The sequence below is a fragment of the Lithobates pipiens genome, unplaced genomic scaffold (genome assembly GCF_037356315.1).
Source record: "Lithobates pipiens isolate NorthernLeopardFrog02 unplaced genomic scaffold, aLitPip1_a1.2 Scaffold_16, whole genome shotgun sequence".
Lineage (NCBI taxonomy): Eukaryota > Metazoa > Chordata > Amphibia > Anura > Ranidae > Lithobates > Lithobates pipiens.
Window position 1 is genome coordinate 604908230 of NW_027507748.1, and position 16387 is coordinate 604924616.

Genomic DNA, 16387 nt, shown 5'->3' on the forward strand with positions numbered 1-16387 from the left:
TTTTTTTTGTGTGTTGTATGGGAGGGGGGCGGGAGGGAGGTAATACACGGCGAGTGTAACAGGTGTGGGTGGCGAATAGGTCGTGAAGAGAGTGGTATAAGGTCACTAATAGCCCCTAGGGTAACACCTAGGAAGGTGGGGGAGGGGTGGGAGGGAGGTAGAACGGGGGGGGAGGGGGGAAAATATGGGGGAGGTTGAAGGGGAAAAAAAATATGTTTGCACTAATAAATGGGGTGCAGGAAATAACTCAAATTAAGAAAGGACACAAAATATGGGGTGGTAAAACTTGGGGTGGTAAAAAACAAGGAAAATTTACTAGGTACAAGGGGGTAAATGGTAATAAACAGTTATATAGTATAATCCACACTAAGAGACACATAATATACGAGAAGTTAATAAAAGAAGGTAGGGGGGAGTTGGGGGGCACTGGGAGACAAGTGGATCTCAATAGTATCCTCAGCAGATTGGTTATCCTGCTCTCTTCTTTACCTGCTCTATTGTTTGTCTTTATTTGCTTATGGTTATGCAGGATGGAAAAATTAAGATAGGCTCCTGGAACGTGAGGGGCCTGGGGATGCAGGTGAAACAAAAAGCTGTGTTATCTATGTTGGAGGGATATGGAGTAGAGTTGTTCTGCCTGCAGGAGACCCACTTAAATAGAGACACAATATACCGGTTGCAGTGTAGAAAATATCAATTTCAATACCACTCTGTTTATTCGACATATAGTAGAGGGGTGAGTGTCTTGGTAAAAACGGGGGTGAATTTTGTATGTAAACGGGTCAGCCTGGATGAAAAGGGCAGATATATTTTCTTACATTGCTTAATAGAAAATAGAGAATGTATGTTGGCAAATATCTACATCCCTCCACCATTTAAAATGGAAGTGCTCTTTAAATTACAGGAATTCTTAGTGGGGATAGATGGTGTTCCTATAATAATAGTAGGGGACTTCAACACGGTCTTGGATATTAAAATTGATAGATTCCCAGAAAAAATACTGGCAGAACCAGCTGGGCAGGGGAGGATGGGTCAGTACCTGGAAGAAGTAGGACTACTGGATTTATGGAGAACTGGGAACCCGGGAGCCCGGCAGTATAGTTGTCACTCGGTCATGCATGCTACACTATCCAGGATTGATATGATACTGGGGAATGACCTGGCCTTACAAATGGTGGAAAAGATTGAATACCAGCCCAGGGGGATCTCAGATCATTCCCCAGTAACAGCAGTATTAAAAATGAGAGAACGAAAGGTTCAAAGGATGTGGAAAGTGAACCCGCTCTGGTTGGAACTGATAAAAAAAGAGACAGAAGAACGCCCTGAGAGAATTCAGTGGGAACTAAAAGAATTTCTAAAATATAACCGGGGCACAGTAACATCAGGGATCCTATGGGACACTCTGAAAGCTTTTGTGAGGGGTCTCCTGATCCAATCAATAGCAAAAATAAATAGAAAGTCTAGGGAGCAGGAGGTACAAATAGGGAGAGAAGTGTTAGAAGCTGAAAGAGATTTTATTAGTGACCCCATCCAGGGCAAAGAAAAAATCTGGGTAGATAAACAAGAAGAACTTAGGCTAATAACCCTGAAGAAAGCAGAGATACAACATATGTTCCAACGGCAAGCCTCCTTTGCTGAAGGGGAAAGCGTGGGAAAAATGCTAGCACAACTGGTGAAGAATAACACGGGTCCCTCCTCAATATCGGCGATTAGGATTCCTGAGGGTGAGGTTACAACGGAAACTGGGAGTATATGCCAAGTATTTGAAGGATATTATAAAAAATTATATACTGCACAGAAAGTGGGGATGGAGGAGCAAATGGAAACATTTCTAGGTCAATTAGAGGTACCATGTTTGAAACAAGAAGAAAGAGAAGAACTGGAAGCCCCAATAACTTTGAAAGAACTTCAGGAAGCAGTTGCGAGTATGCCAAATCAGAAGTCGCCAGGGCCGGATGGGCTACCGATTGAAGTTTATAAAAATTTTGGCGAGATACTGCTTCTTGAACTCCTTGAGATGTTAAGAGGAGCATGTGGGGAGGGTAAATTGCCACCATCAATGATGGAGGCGGTTATAATCCTGTTGTATAAAGAAGGAAAGGACGCCCTAGATGTTGCAGCGTATAGACCAATCTCTCTCCTGTGTACCGATACAAAGATACTGGCTAAGGTATTAGCGATTAGGCTTAATCGAGTTATAGCAAGATTAGTCCATATGGACCAAACAGGGTTCATAGCTAATAGGTCAACGAGTATAAATATTAGAAGAGCCTTTTTGAATTTGCAGATCCCAATGGATAATGATACTCCGGGTGCAGTAGTGGCATTGGATGTAAGGAAAGCATTTGATAGCGTAGAATGGGGATATATATGGAAAGTCTTGGAGAAATTTGGCCTGGGTCCTTCCTTCATAGGTTGGATTAGGATGTTATATGATAAACCTAGTGCGAGACTAAAAATTAATAATGAGTTATCCGGGAAAATAGAGCTGGGGAGAGGGACGAGGCAGGGGTGTCCATTATCGCCCCTGCTCTTTGCGTTGGCTATAGAGCCCTTGGCATGTGCAATTAGAGCAAACCGGGAGATAGTCGGTTTTGTAAGAAAAACTGGAGAGGAAAAAATCTCACTTTATGCAGATGATATCCTATTGTTTCTGGGGGATATGAGGCACTCATTACCAAGGGCAATGGGATTGGTGCAAGGGTTTGGAGGCTTCTCAGGGCTGGAGATTAATTGGGAAAAGTCGGAATGTCTCCCTCTGGACCCAATTGATCAGCAAACGGCCCTGGGAACCCCCCAAATGCCAACAGTGGACAAGTTGAAATATCTGGGAGTAACCTTGACAAGGGATCCTAAGCAATTTATAAGTTATAATTTAGTCCCATTATTGGTTAAGTTTAAACAAAAAATTGCTATATGGAAGCGAATGCCTCTCTCGGTGGCTGGTAGATGTAATCTGATAAAAATGATATGGATGCCCCAACTTTTATACATATTGCATAATGCCCCAACATGGATTAATAGAAGTTGGTTTAATAAAATCGAGATGTTGTTTAGGGAGTTAATATGGAAGGGAGGACAGGCTAGATTGAGATTGCGGATGCTCCAGCTACCGGGAGAGGAAGGAGGATTCGCAGTCCCCTATCCGGAGTGCTACTTCTGGGCGTCCCAATTACAACAGCTAGGGGGGATTGATGAGATGAACGGAGGAACCCCAAATGGGAGATTAGTATTAACAGGCTCCCCACATAGCAAGCTGATTGAGACCTTGGAAGCGGACTCATTCCAGTGTAGATATCCTACAGTAAAAATGATGTTAAAGCTATGGGATATAGTTAAAAAAAAAATGGGATATACCGTATATACTCGAGTATAGGCCGACCCGAATATAAGCCGAGGCCCCCAATTTACCCCCAAAAAAACTGGCAAACTTATTGACTCGTGTATAAGCCGAGGGTGAGACATGCCTGTCCATCCCTGTGTGTGTGTCCGTCCATCCCTGTGTGTCCGTCCATCCCTGTGTGTCCGTCCATCCATCCCTGTGTGTGTGTGTGTCCATCCATCCATCCATCCCTGTGTGTGTGTGTCCATCCATCCATCCCTGTGTGTGTGTGTGTCCATCCATCCATCCATCCCTGTGTGTGTGTGTGTGTCCATCCATCCATCAATCCCTGTGTGTGTGTGTCTCCATCCATCCATCCATCCCTGTGTGTGTGTGTCTCCATCCATCCATCCATCCCTGTGTGTGTGTGTCTCCATCCATCCATCCATCCCTGTGTGTGTGTGTCTCCATCCATCCATCCATCCCTGTGTGTGTGTGTGTCCATGTGTGTGTGTGTGTGTGTGTGTGTGTCCAGCCTACCTGTGTCCCGAGCCTCCGTCCCGTGCCTTGCCTCCTTGCCTCCGTCCCGTGCCTTGCCGCCTTGCCTCCTTGCCTCCGTCCCGTGCCGTGCCTTGCCTCCGTCCCTTGCCTCCGTCCCGTCCCGTCCCGTGCCGTGCCTTGCCTTGCCTTGCCTCCGTCCCGTGCCGTGCCTTGCCAGGATCGCCGCTCTTCGTCGGCGCCTCGGCGGCCATTCTAGGATTCAAAAGCCGCGCCTCCGCCTTCGCCTGTGATAGGCGGAACACTGAATTTCCCAGCAGCCTGTGTTCCGCCTATCACGGACATCGTCTCATCCTCGTCCGTAGTACGAGGATGAGACGATGTCCGTGATAGGCGGAACACAGGCTGCTGGGAAATTCAGTGTTCCGCCTATCACAGGCGAAGGCGGAGGCGGAGGCGCGGCGTTTGAATCCTAGAATGGCCGCTGTCTGTCTGCTCGACACGCTGATCGAGCAGGCAGACAGCGATGACTCGAGTATAAGCCGAGGGGGGGCACTTTCAGCCTCAAAAAAGAGGCTGAAAATCTCGGCTTATACTCGAGTATATACGGTAGTAAAATAACAAAGTATACACCTCTTTGGAACAATAAGAAGCTACAGGAAATATGGCGGGTTGGAAAAATTTTAGAATGGGAAAAATGCGGTATTGTAAGGCTTACTCTCGAGCTCCCGGCCACAGGAGATCTAAGCTAAAGCACAGCCTAGCCATCCACCACCAGACATGGGGAAAAACTCAAGGGATCCCTCCCCAGCTAGGTCTTGCTCTCCCAGGAGCTCCGAAACGCAAGTTAGCCAAAGTATTCCAGAGATCTTCCAATTCCAGGCACACAAGGCCTCAGCTTCTAAAATCGGGCCTACACGACTGCCACATGCTCCTCCAGCCTCAGGCCCTCAGGTAGAATCACTTCCAGCACCAACCCATCAGCTGCCGAAGCTTGCGCCGCACAGCCACCAAACATGCAAGACCTGCGATCTGTGGCAGAAGATATTAAAGCCACACTTGCATCAGCCATCACAGAGCTCAGAAGAGATGTCCAGTCGATGGCAGTGCGGCTGGATGACATGGAGGAAACAACAACCCTCAATGATACTGCCATCCAACAGTTTCAAGCCTCTTCTCACTCCCGAAACACCCAGATAAGAGACACCCAAAGACACAAGGAGGATTTGGACAACAGCAGACATCGCCACAATATCCACGTAAGAGGCATTGAAACTTGAGACTTGAAACAATTGAGAACAATCAAATTACAAAGGCCACTATTGCCATCTTTAATGATCTCTTAGGCAGACCTCCTGAAACATCCATTGAGTATGAACGCTTACACAGAGCCTTAAAATCCAGAAGCAGAGACACTGATCCCCCCAGAGATGTTATATGCTGTCTAGTCATCTTTAAACTAAAGGAGAGAAGATTTTTTGTAGATATGGGACTTTATGGGTGCATTACAATGCAAAAATTACCCAAGATGTAAATATATACACAATTTATTATAAAATGAACAATGTCATAAAACCAATGCATACAATACAGTCAAAGCCATAGGTGTGCACAAAAATTCTATTATTGGGAATGATTTACTGTAATCGCATTCGTGTTTTCATCACGTTCATGTTTTCGACATGTTTCGCCCTATGGCTTCCTCAGCCATACGGCTGAAACGTGAATATTAATTTATTAAAAATGGAAACCTATAATCGATCAACTTTAAGCGTGCACAAGGAATGAACAAACAAAGAATTAGTACACAAAGAATAAACAAGCCATGTATGTTTTATACAGACATTTATGCAGTTGTACACATGGAGAGTAACACTGAATAAAAGTTATGTTCCTATCTCAATGACTGAGTATAGGTACCTGGATGAAATTTAAAATACGAATAGGGAGTGGGATCCCGTAATGCAGTGCATCCGCAAAACCAAAAAACACCCAAAAGTTGAGAGAATAAATTTTCTAGGAATAAAAAAAGCTTATGAACAAGCATACAAGTGGACCCAGCAAGGGACACATCCTCACCATAGGGGCCACTATAATCAGGGTCCCCAAGCGACTAATCTTGATTTAATTGAATCAGATAGCCCATCATTATCCTCAGCACCATATGTCCTAATAGGTACACGTTTTGATGGCACATGTAATGCATCAAAGAAACTGTGTCACATGGGCAGCCTAAACTAGCGCATGCCTTTAATAAAGATAAAAGATCACGTTCCCAGTTCACAGAATTGAACTACACCAAATACACCAATGTCAGGTAATGTATTAAATCACTCACCTCGCCCACAGTCAGCATTAATTCAGTGTCACTACCTGCGGGACCATTGTCTCATCAGACGATTGAACAACACACACAAACACAAGATCTCCCTATTGACATACACACGGCACCTATCTTTAACTCTAGTACTTTCACTGACCCCAAGAGGGTACCATTATCTGCACCCACACCCATGCGCACACCGAGCCACCCCCCCCAAAGTAGTTTGTCCCGATTCCACACAGGTTGAGAATCAGGAAACTTACGATATCGTTAATTTGTCCTCCTATCCCCTATCAGAGTCCAGGGTATTGCAACTTGGCTTCACCTTCTGTCCAGATGAGGAGGCAGATAAATTTGAATTAATAAAAGGACCTGCATTTGTTTGCTAGGCACTTGATGTATAAAGTTCTCTACGATAAAGATCAAAGTGTTACTCACATTTTTGGATAGGACAATTCAGTTTTGGAAAATGTTACCTTTGAAGATCTCAGGGCCCTCCAGGACTTGATGGAACTCTGGGATGAGTAACGCTGAGGAGGAGGGATGGACATTCAATGCCTCAGAAGGAAACACTGGGGAGTCTGAGGTTCTTCCTCCTCCTCCTTTTCCCCCCTCCATTTCAATATTTGGCGTACCCAAATCAAAATCCTTTCCCATTTTGCAAGGCAATTCCAACATATGAGATTTCGTTATCCAAGTTACCAAGCCAATAGAAACCACAAATTGTAGAATGGGATCTCATCCCAATTTTCCAAAACATTTGAAACAAGCTTTAAAATCCCTTAGTGCTATTAAGAATATTATAGTCAAACTTTTGGATAAAGGTGGTTACAAAATAAAAGCCAGATTTCCATGCAAAATAATTGTACCGCTTTCAGCACCTAATTCCAGACTGAATCATACCGCCAGGGAGGTTAATGCTGAGTTTTTTTCCTGACACATATCTTCATTTTTAAAGGTTCCCATTACCTCCAGGTACAGGGGGTTGCTATGGGGGCAAAATATGCTATGTCAACCTGTTCCTGGGGGGATGGGAACGTGATTTTTTTGGGCAGGATCAAAAGATGATCTGATTAAATTCTTGGATGGCCTACAGCAAAACTCATATAATCTCAAGTTCATGCATACTTTTGACCAGAAAAGGATTACATTTTTAGACGTGGAAATTTTTATTAATGAGATGGGAGTCCTTTGTTCCACACTATACAGAAAACCTTCAGCTGGAAACAGTTTGCTACATGCATGTAGTTCGCATCCGGAACAATTAAAAGCATCCCTTACTGTCAATTTCTTAGAATTAAACGTAATTGTACCCAGTATGAGAACTTTCAGAGGGAAGCAAATCTGCTGCAAGAAGGCCTCCTGGACAGGGGCTACAGCAAGACATGCCTTAGAAAAGCCTTTAATAGAGTTAAAATTCAGAATAGACATTCACTCATTTAGAAATGATACACAAACATCTACACGTATTATTACCAAGTACAATTGACAGCATGACAAAGTAGGGCTGAAACAACTAATCGATTAAACGAAGACTAATCTAATATGAAATTAATCGATTACTATTTTCATAATCGACTAATCGGTCAGTAACATAATGGATTAAAAAAAACTGAAATGAGCCCTTTATAATACAAAAATAATCGCTACTGTAAATATTACTTTCACTGTTCTACAGTAAAAAAATGAACCCCTTTCAGTAGTGATTATCTGCTTTTTCTACCATAAAAGGGTATGTTATTAAACGTCTTAGACCTGGTTCACATCTATCTGTTTTTTGGTGCTTTTTGCAGAAATGCACTACAGTTCATTTACATGGTTTCCTATGGGACACGTTCACATCTGAAAGGGTCAGGGACTTTTAACGCAAAATAGTGCTTTATTGGTTCAATTTACTTCAATAGAGAAGCTGCAGAAAAGCATGTAATGCATTTTTGCAGCAATTTGTGTTTTTTAATCTGCCCAAAAAAAATGCAAATTGCAGTAAAATCGTGTGTGCAAAAATCAAAAGGCACTGCAGAAACAGATCAAAAGCAAACTGCATAGGTGTGTACCGAGCCTTGTGCTGGTCACACAGATCAATTTTCGGATGAGAATATTCTGACGAAAAATCTTTGTACATTCGCTGAATGAAAGAATGTTGTTTGAAATTTTCACTTGTTTTTAAAATGAACGTAATATCTGAACAAAAACCACATACACTGTCTGAAAATTCCTTTGACTAAGAAGTTTTCTATTATTTCTAAATGATCCCATCACTGTGGTTTAAAATGAACATCAATTTGACCCACTTTTTTTTTTTAAGGTTATTAACCGATTAATCGATTTATCGAAACAATAATCGGCCAACTAATCGATTATGAAAATAATCGTTAGTTGCAGCCCTATGACAAAGCATGCAGCATATATAAAAAGTTCTGGTATCTCTTAACTGCGGAGCAGAAGACTTTGAAATTTATTAAACCTTATACCGAAATCACTTACAAAAGATCAAGATCCCTGCGAGATACACTAGTGACTAGTCATCAGAAAACGAATGATATAGGCAAGACCATGACACCGGCACATATCAATTTGGAAAATGCAACTTTTGTCCTTTTACTTTGAAAGGGAATAGTGTTCTCCTTGCCAATAATACAAATTGGACCCCGAGACACAGAACCACTTGTCAATCAATTGGAGCTGTATACATAATGACATGCTCCTGTGGAGCATTTTACATAGGAAAGACAAAATATCCTCTCTTTTCTGATTAGGGACCAGGTTTCCCTAATTTCTAAATGGAAAATGGAAACGCCTATTAGTAGGCATGTTGGATTACATCATAACTTTGATCTTAACTCTATTGCCTTTTTCAGTCTTGAACACATCCCCCATCATAAACGTGGGGGTGCCATTGATAAGAAACTTTTACAACTAGAAACCAGGTGGATTTATTTGTTACAAGCGACCCAGGCACGATGGCTTGATGAGGGGATCAGTTACAAACCATTTCTGTAAAAGTTTGGCCATTTTTGGGGGCATTTTATTCCAGCGATTTTTGATTGATGCCTGGTTACCGCTCTGTGCCCATGAGATTTCATTGTTGCTCTATTTCCAATCTTGGAAAACTCCACTGGTACAGCTTCTCTGCCAAACAAAGCCATTCGGCAAATTAAGTTGCAGATCCAAGATCTCCTTTTACATGACACATGGCGTACCCTTCACCCAGATGAAAAAGACTTCCATTTTTTCTTCTGCCCTACATAATAAAATATTCTATTCTAGTCTATTGACTATCTATTCCTATGTCAGAAATACTTCCCTTTTCTATCCACTGCAACCATTGAACCGACGCTCCTGTCAGATCACCACCCAATTACAATGACCCTGAGGTTCCCAGACAAAAGCATTTCCACAAACATTTGGCACTTAGACTCTCCTCACTGGCACTTAGGCACTGCTCACATCGGAAGATGTTGTCAAAGACATCCGTGGGTGCATATGCAAATTTTTTCTAGAGACCAATACACCTGACACAGCCCCACTTACTCAATGGGAGGCCCATACAAGGGAAAATGATTGCAATTAAAACCTCTCACAGAAAGGCTTAATCCTAAGCACAGCAAATATATCACGTTCTCACCCAAAATAGGAAACTTCTACGTGAAGAGTTAAACCTAAAAACGTGACACAAATTTGTCCTACACCAAAAGCTTGTTTATGAAATATCTAGCTAAAGCTCTTCAGACCAAGAAAGCACACACAAACATTAGAGGTCGACCGATATATCGGCTGGCCGATATATCGGCCGATATTTGCCGTTTTTTAAATAATCGGCATCGGCCGATTTGAGCTGATAAAAAGCCGATTTAGAACTACAGCGGGACTTTTCTATTACAGAAGTCATTTCAGTCAGTGTAAGTTGCCTGAGTCGTCATAGCAACCCTTTCCTCCTCTCTGGGCAGGCTGCCAAGAAAAGAACTAAATGATACAATGTTTACACTGAATGAATGAAGTCATCTCTGTGTAGAAGTTCTCAGTTTAACCATTTAAAGACTAAATCTTTTCTGACACTTGTTGCTTACAAGTAAAAATCTTGTATTTTCTGCCAGAAAATCACTTAGACCCCCCAAAAATGATATATATTTTTTTAGCAGAGATCCTAGGGAATAAAATAGCGGTTGTTGCAATATTTTATGTCACACGGCATTTGCACAGAGGTCTTTCAAATGCAATTTTTTTAGGAAAAAAATACACTATTTAAAAAAATAAAAATAAAATAAAAACAGTAAAGTTAGCCCATTTTTTTTTCGTCCAAAAGTTTTGACTACCTGTTTTTATTTAATATATAGTTTTTTTTTTTTTTTTTTTTATCTAAATCATACATACAAGTAAACTGATTGGGGGTTTTGTTTTGTTTAATAAATGTTTAAATGTAAGAAATTTTCTGTATCATTTATGAAGGCTGCTTTCACACTGGAGCGGGCAGGCGTTGATGGTAAAACGCAAGTTTTAGCGGCTCTTTACCATCATTTTAGCGGTGCTATTTGGCTAGTGGGGCACATATAACCCAGCTAGCGGCCAAGGAAGAGGTTAAATGCGCCCATGAAGCACTGCTGCCAAATCGCATTGCATGCGCTTCGGCAGTGGTGCCCATTCATATCAATGGGCAGGAGTGGTGGAGGAGCGGTATACACCACTCCAAACGTGCTGCTTGCAGGACTTTTTTTTTTTTAAGATCCTGCCAGCGCATTGCCTCAGTGTGAAAGCACTCTGTCTTTCACACAGACTGCAGGGGAGCCATTTTACAGGCGCTATTTTTAGCCCAAAAGCGCCTGAAAAACGCCCCAGTGGGAAAGGTGTGTTAGATCAAGGGGGATTAAAAAATAAAAAAGGAAAAAAATAAATAAATAAAATAAAATCGGCCTAACATATCGGCCCAAAAAAAATCGGCATCATATATCGGCTATCGGCCGCCATGATTTCTAAATATCGGCATCGGCATCGGCCAGAGAAAAACCCATATCGGTCGACCTCTAACAAACATCCACACCACCAAGGATCCCCAAGGGAAGTCCTATGTTACCCTGGCAGACATTGCGGCCCAATTTTAGACTTACTATTCTAACTTATACAATGTCCCCAAACATGCAACCAACCATATGGGATCTGACAATCAACCCGCCTCAGTTAAGACCTGCCTCAGCAAATATTTCCCCAAACTTATAAACAAAGAAGATGCCCTTCATTTATAAAACCCTATCTCAGAAAATGAACTTAAAATGGCAATCAAACAGCTTGAAAATGGCAAACGACCCAGGCCAGATGGGTTTACAGCTGCCCATTTTAAAACCTTCACGGACACCTTATCCCCATACTTTAAGACCTATAAAACTGTATGCCAAAATTGTAGCCAGTCGTGTTTTACCTTTCTCACCTTCCCTGATAGGGAAAGACCAAGTTGGCTTTACCCTGGAAGAGAAGCAAGGGACAACATGATCAAAGCCCTGAATGTACACCATTGGATTACAACCCATAAACAAAAAGGATTTTTCCTATCATTGGATGCAGAGAAGGCATTCGACAGGCTGGCATGGGACTACCTGTGAGCAGTCTCGAGACACATTGGTGTCCAGGATCAGATATTCACAATGCCATTATGTCCCTCTATACCAGTGTTTCTCAACTCCAGTTCTCAAGGCGCTCCAACAGGTCATGTTTTCAGACTTTCCATTATTTTGCACAGGTGATTTGATCAGTTTCACTGCCTTAGTAATTATCACAGCCATTTCATCTGAGGGAAATCCTGAAAACATGACCTGTTGGGGTGCTTTGAGAACTGGAGTTAATGAACATTGCTCTATATAGCTCCAACCGCCAGAGTTCGTGTAAACGGTCACCCGTCGAACGCCTTCTCCATTAGCAATGTGACAAGACAGGGATGCCCACTTTCCTCAATTTTATTTGTCCTAACCCTTGAACCCTTTCCTACGATGTCTAAGATCCAACGAAAATATCAAAGGCATTCCCATCGCCGATCGCACAAGTTAGCAGCCTTCGCTGAAGATATCTTACTACTCCTGAAGGAGCCACTCATCGATTCCAAATCTTCTAAAAGAATTCAAACTTTTTCATTATATATCCAAATTTCAAGATCAATATTGCGAAATCACAAATCACATCCCCAAATCAAATCCCCTTAATATCAATGGAAGCATGACCAGCCTAAATATCTTGGGATATACCTAGCAGCAAAGCTTTCAAACATAGTCTCAAAAAAATTACCAACCCCATCCTCAAAGCTATTGCAAATGACCTGTGGAACAAACCAAATTTTTCCTGGTTTAGCAGAGCAGCAATTTTAAAGATGAATATACTTCCTCACATTTTATATATTTTACAAACCATCCCCATTAAGCTCCCCCTGGCCTTCTTTCAATCATACCAAAGACTATGCACTAGATTCCTCTGGAGACAGAAAAGACCTAGAATAACCGACGAAACCCAAAACAAAGGGTGTCATTGGTCTCCTGGATCTTAAGATAGATTATTGGGCTTGCCACCTCTCTGGAATAGTAGATTGGTCATTACATGGCCACTACAAAGACTGGGTTGATCTCGAACACTCATTTTCCCCCTTACCACTGCGATCATTGCCTTGGACCTCAACCCATCACACCCCGCGGAAATTGAAAGATCACCCTCTCATAAACCCAACACTCCGTTGTTTTAAAGAAACCTGAGGAAAGATTCACATCTCATCCAACCCCGTACCCCTCCCATCTGTAAAACACAACCCATCCTTTCCTCCTGGTATGTACACACAGTTTTTAGCAGAAATTTGGCAGCAAACAGATTCTAGCCCATCACTTGTTCCGAACGGGTTTACTGCTAGAACGCACTTCCCTACCTGCTAACACAAACAATACTTTTCCTCTCTCGACATATTTCCAGATATGACATTTCCTTAGAGAAGCTGATCGCAACTCCACCGTCTCTCATCCATCCATCCCCTTTGAACAGTTATGCATTCAATCTGCACCCCAACAGAATGTGATCTCCAGTATCTATAACAATCTCCTCAGACAGCTCGAAATCTAACAAAGCATGTTTAAACTGGGAAAGAGACCTACAGAGATGACGGAGGCACAATGGGAGCACATAGCTACAATAACACAAAGGTTCTCTCAATGTCTCGATCCAGGAAAACAACTATAAACTCCTAACTCGCTGGTACAGAACCCCAGTAATTCTCAAATACAATTCTGCCTTCTCTGATAAATGCTGGAGATGTTTAAGGGAAATGGGTACTTTATCACAAATATGGTGGCCTTGCCCCCTAATCCAACCATTCTGGAAACAAATCCGAGAACTGACAACGCAAATCTCCACATACACTTTAGAGCACACCCCAACACAGTTCCTCCGCTACCACTCGGACTTGCCGACACAGCAACACCACAAAACACTAATAGCACCCTTGATAAATGCAGCCAAAATGTGTATCCCTCACAATTGCGGATCAACCCGTGTTCCAACCATTCCTGAATGGCTCAAACGAGTTGAAAAAAAATTGCAGAAATGGAGGAAATAATCTCCATAGCCAAAGATTGTCCAGCCAAATTTTCACATACATGGGCTTGCTTGACCCACTTCCGCACCACAGATACAAATCACTGATAAGCCAAACACATCTGGACCCTACACAAGACAACTGATTCTTAATGACTCTACTCCTACATTTCAACAGCTATCCCCATCAAAACACAAGACATAGGGCCTTCCACCTGTAAACAAGGGAGGATTGAGGGAGGACCCTTCGACATATCAAATGAGAGATCCAAAAAATGTTAAGCTATTGATGCTTGCCTGTTCTGAACAAAAGTGTTATAACATTTATTGCAATGGATAATGCTGCCTCAGGCACCTTATTATCCACTTAAGCGCCGGACCATTTTGCTGGCCAAAGACCAGACCACTTTTTGGGATTCTGCACTGCGCCTCTTTAACTGACAATTGCACGGTCATGCGACGTGGCTTCCAAACAAAATTGACGTCCTTTTTTCCCCACAAATAGAGCTTTCTTTTGGTGGTATTTGATCACCCCTGCGGTTTTTATTTTTTGTGCTATAAACAAAAATAGAGTGACAATTTTGAAAAAAATCATTATTTTTTACTTTTTGTTATAATAAATATCCCCCAAAAATATATAAAAACATTTTTTTCCTCAGTTTAGGCCAATACGTATTCTTCTACATATTTTTGGTAAACAAAACAAAAAAAAAATCAAAAAAAAAAAAAAATCGCAATAAGTGATTATTGATTGGTTTGCGCAAAAGTTATGGTGGCGATAGTAATGGTGGCGATCAGCGATTTTTATTGTGACTGCGACATTATGGCGGACACATCGGCCATTTTTGACACATTTTTGGGACCATTGTCATTTATACAGCAATCACTGCTATACAAATGCAGTGATTCCTCTGTAAATGACACTGGCAGTGAAGGGGTTAACCAGTGGGAGGCAGTGTAGGGGTTAAGTGTTCGTAGGGGTGTGTTACTAACTGTTGGGGGCTTGGCTTTCATTTAGTGAACACTGATCTCTGTTCCAATCACATGGAGCAGAGATCAACGTCACTTGTTGCTAGGCAGAACGGGGAGATGCTGTTTACAACGGCATCTCTCCGTTCATCCGCCCCGTGAGACGATCACGGGTATGCCCGCGGCAATAGAGTCCACGGGACCCACGACTAGACTCACAGGGGTCCCGACCAACAAGCGAGTACGCCACCGCCGGGGTGCTCGCGATGGCAGGGCGGCATTAAAGATTGGACGTACCTGTACGCCAATATGCCTGCCCGTGCCATTCTGCCGGCGTACATCGGTGTGCGCTGGTCGGGAACTGGTCAAAGAGCATTGTAAACCAACTTTTATTTATCAATAAAATATTGTGGAATAAAAAAAAAGAAAAAAGTGAAAGTAAAAGAAAATCCCAATTTTGGTAATAGAGGGGAAATTCGCCAATGGGGACACTAGTTCTGGTGACCCCAAGGAATTCCCTTAATTTGCCAGGATTTCATCTCATGTCCTGTTTGGCTATGGAACAGGCAGTGAAGGGAAATCGAACAAGGGTTATAACCCTCCCTTGCTCTATCCAAAAAGAAAAAGGTTTTACCTATAGTTCTATTTTAATATCAGATCTAAGAAATTAGGTAATCCAGCTAACAATGCAATTTGATAGACTTGCAGTTTGAATGGGCTGCGCGCTTACTGCTCAGCATGTTCACAGTTCATTCATTCTACCTTTGTAACAAAATCTCCCTAATGGCCTATACACATGATCAGAAAATCGTAAAAAAAAATACCGATATCAAAGTGATGGTACGATGATCTGATCGTTAGTACACAGTTTTTAGAAGCTGATCACAATTCATGCAAAATTATCAGATGGGACAAGCACAAAAATCTTTCTTATAAAAACGATACCAGATCATACTATTTTTGTTTAATCAGTACAGTTGTCGTTCGAAAATACAATTACACTACAATACATCAATTTCAATTTTTTTTCGGCATACAAGAATTTTCGTAACTTCAGTAAACTCTTCATTTTTGATACGAGACTAGCATGCAAAAAAAAAAAAAAGACGGACAAACGTTTGTCCGATAATCTCATCGTGTGTACCAGGCATAAAGGAGAAAAGGGCACAAAGCTAGTGGAAGACTGTGCTGTGAAGACATTACATCTACAACCTGCTAATCACGGGTGTAATGTTCTGCAGGCTCCAGCGAAAATCAATAAATGACTGCACATTCTTTTTTTATTTGCATTAATATGTGCATTTGTTATTTTTGTTTTTAAAAGTGAAATTGGCCTTTAAAAATTGAGAAAGTATATTATGCAAGGGGTTTTTATTTACAGTGCAATAATGCAATGATCTTAGTGATATCATGTGGAAGCCCTTAAGCGCCGTACACGGGCAGAATGTCAGGAGACATTTTCCGGTACAAAAAACACCAGCAGACTTTCTGCTTGTGTGTATTTTCGGTCTGTTCGGCCGGCTTCTGTCGGAAGTGCGTGCTGAAAAACCAGTAGCTGACCAACTCCCGATGAGTGCTCTCAGCCAATGAAAGAGAGTGCTGATCGGAGTGTTCTGACGGTGGGGAATCCCCCAGTCAGAGCACAACAGCTCAGTGGAGGAGATCACTTTACTAACCTTGCATGGTTAGTACAGTGTCTCCTAGGGGAGTAGACAGTTTTT

At 42.1% G+C, this 16387-nt stretch overlaps 1 protein-coding gene across 3 annotated transcripts in view; it reads right to left on the minus strand.

Annotated features, from left to right (window-relative positions):
* Positions 1-16387, minus strand: part of ZDHHC20 (zDHHC palmitoyltransferase 20) — a 167281-nt gene that overhangs the window by 96645 nt on the left and 54249 nt on the right. The window lies entirely within an intron of this gene.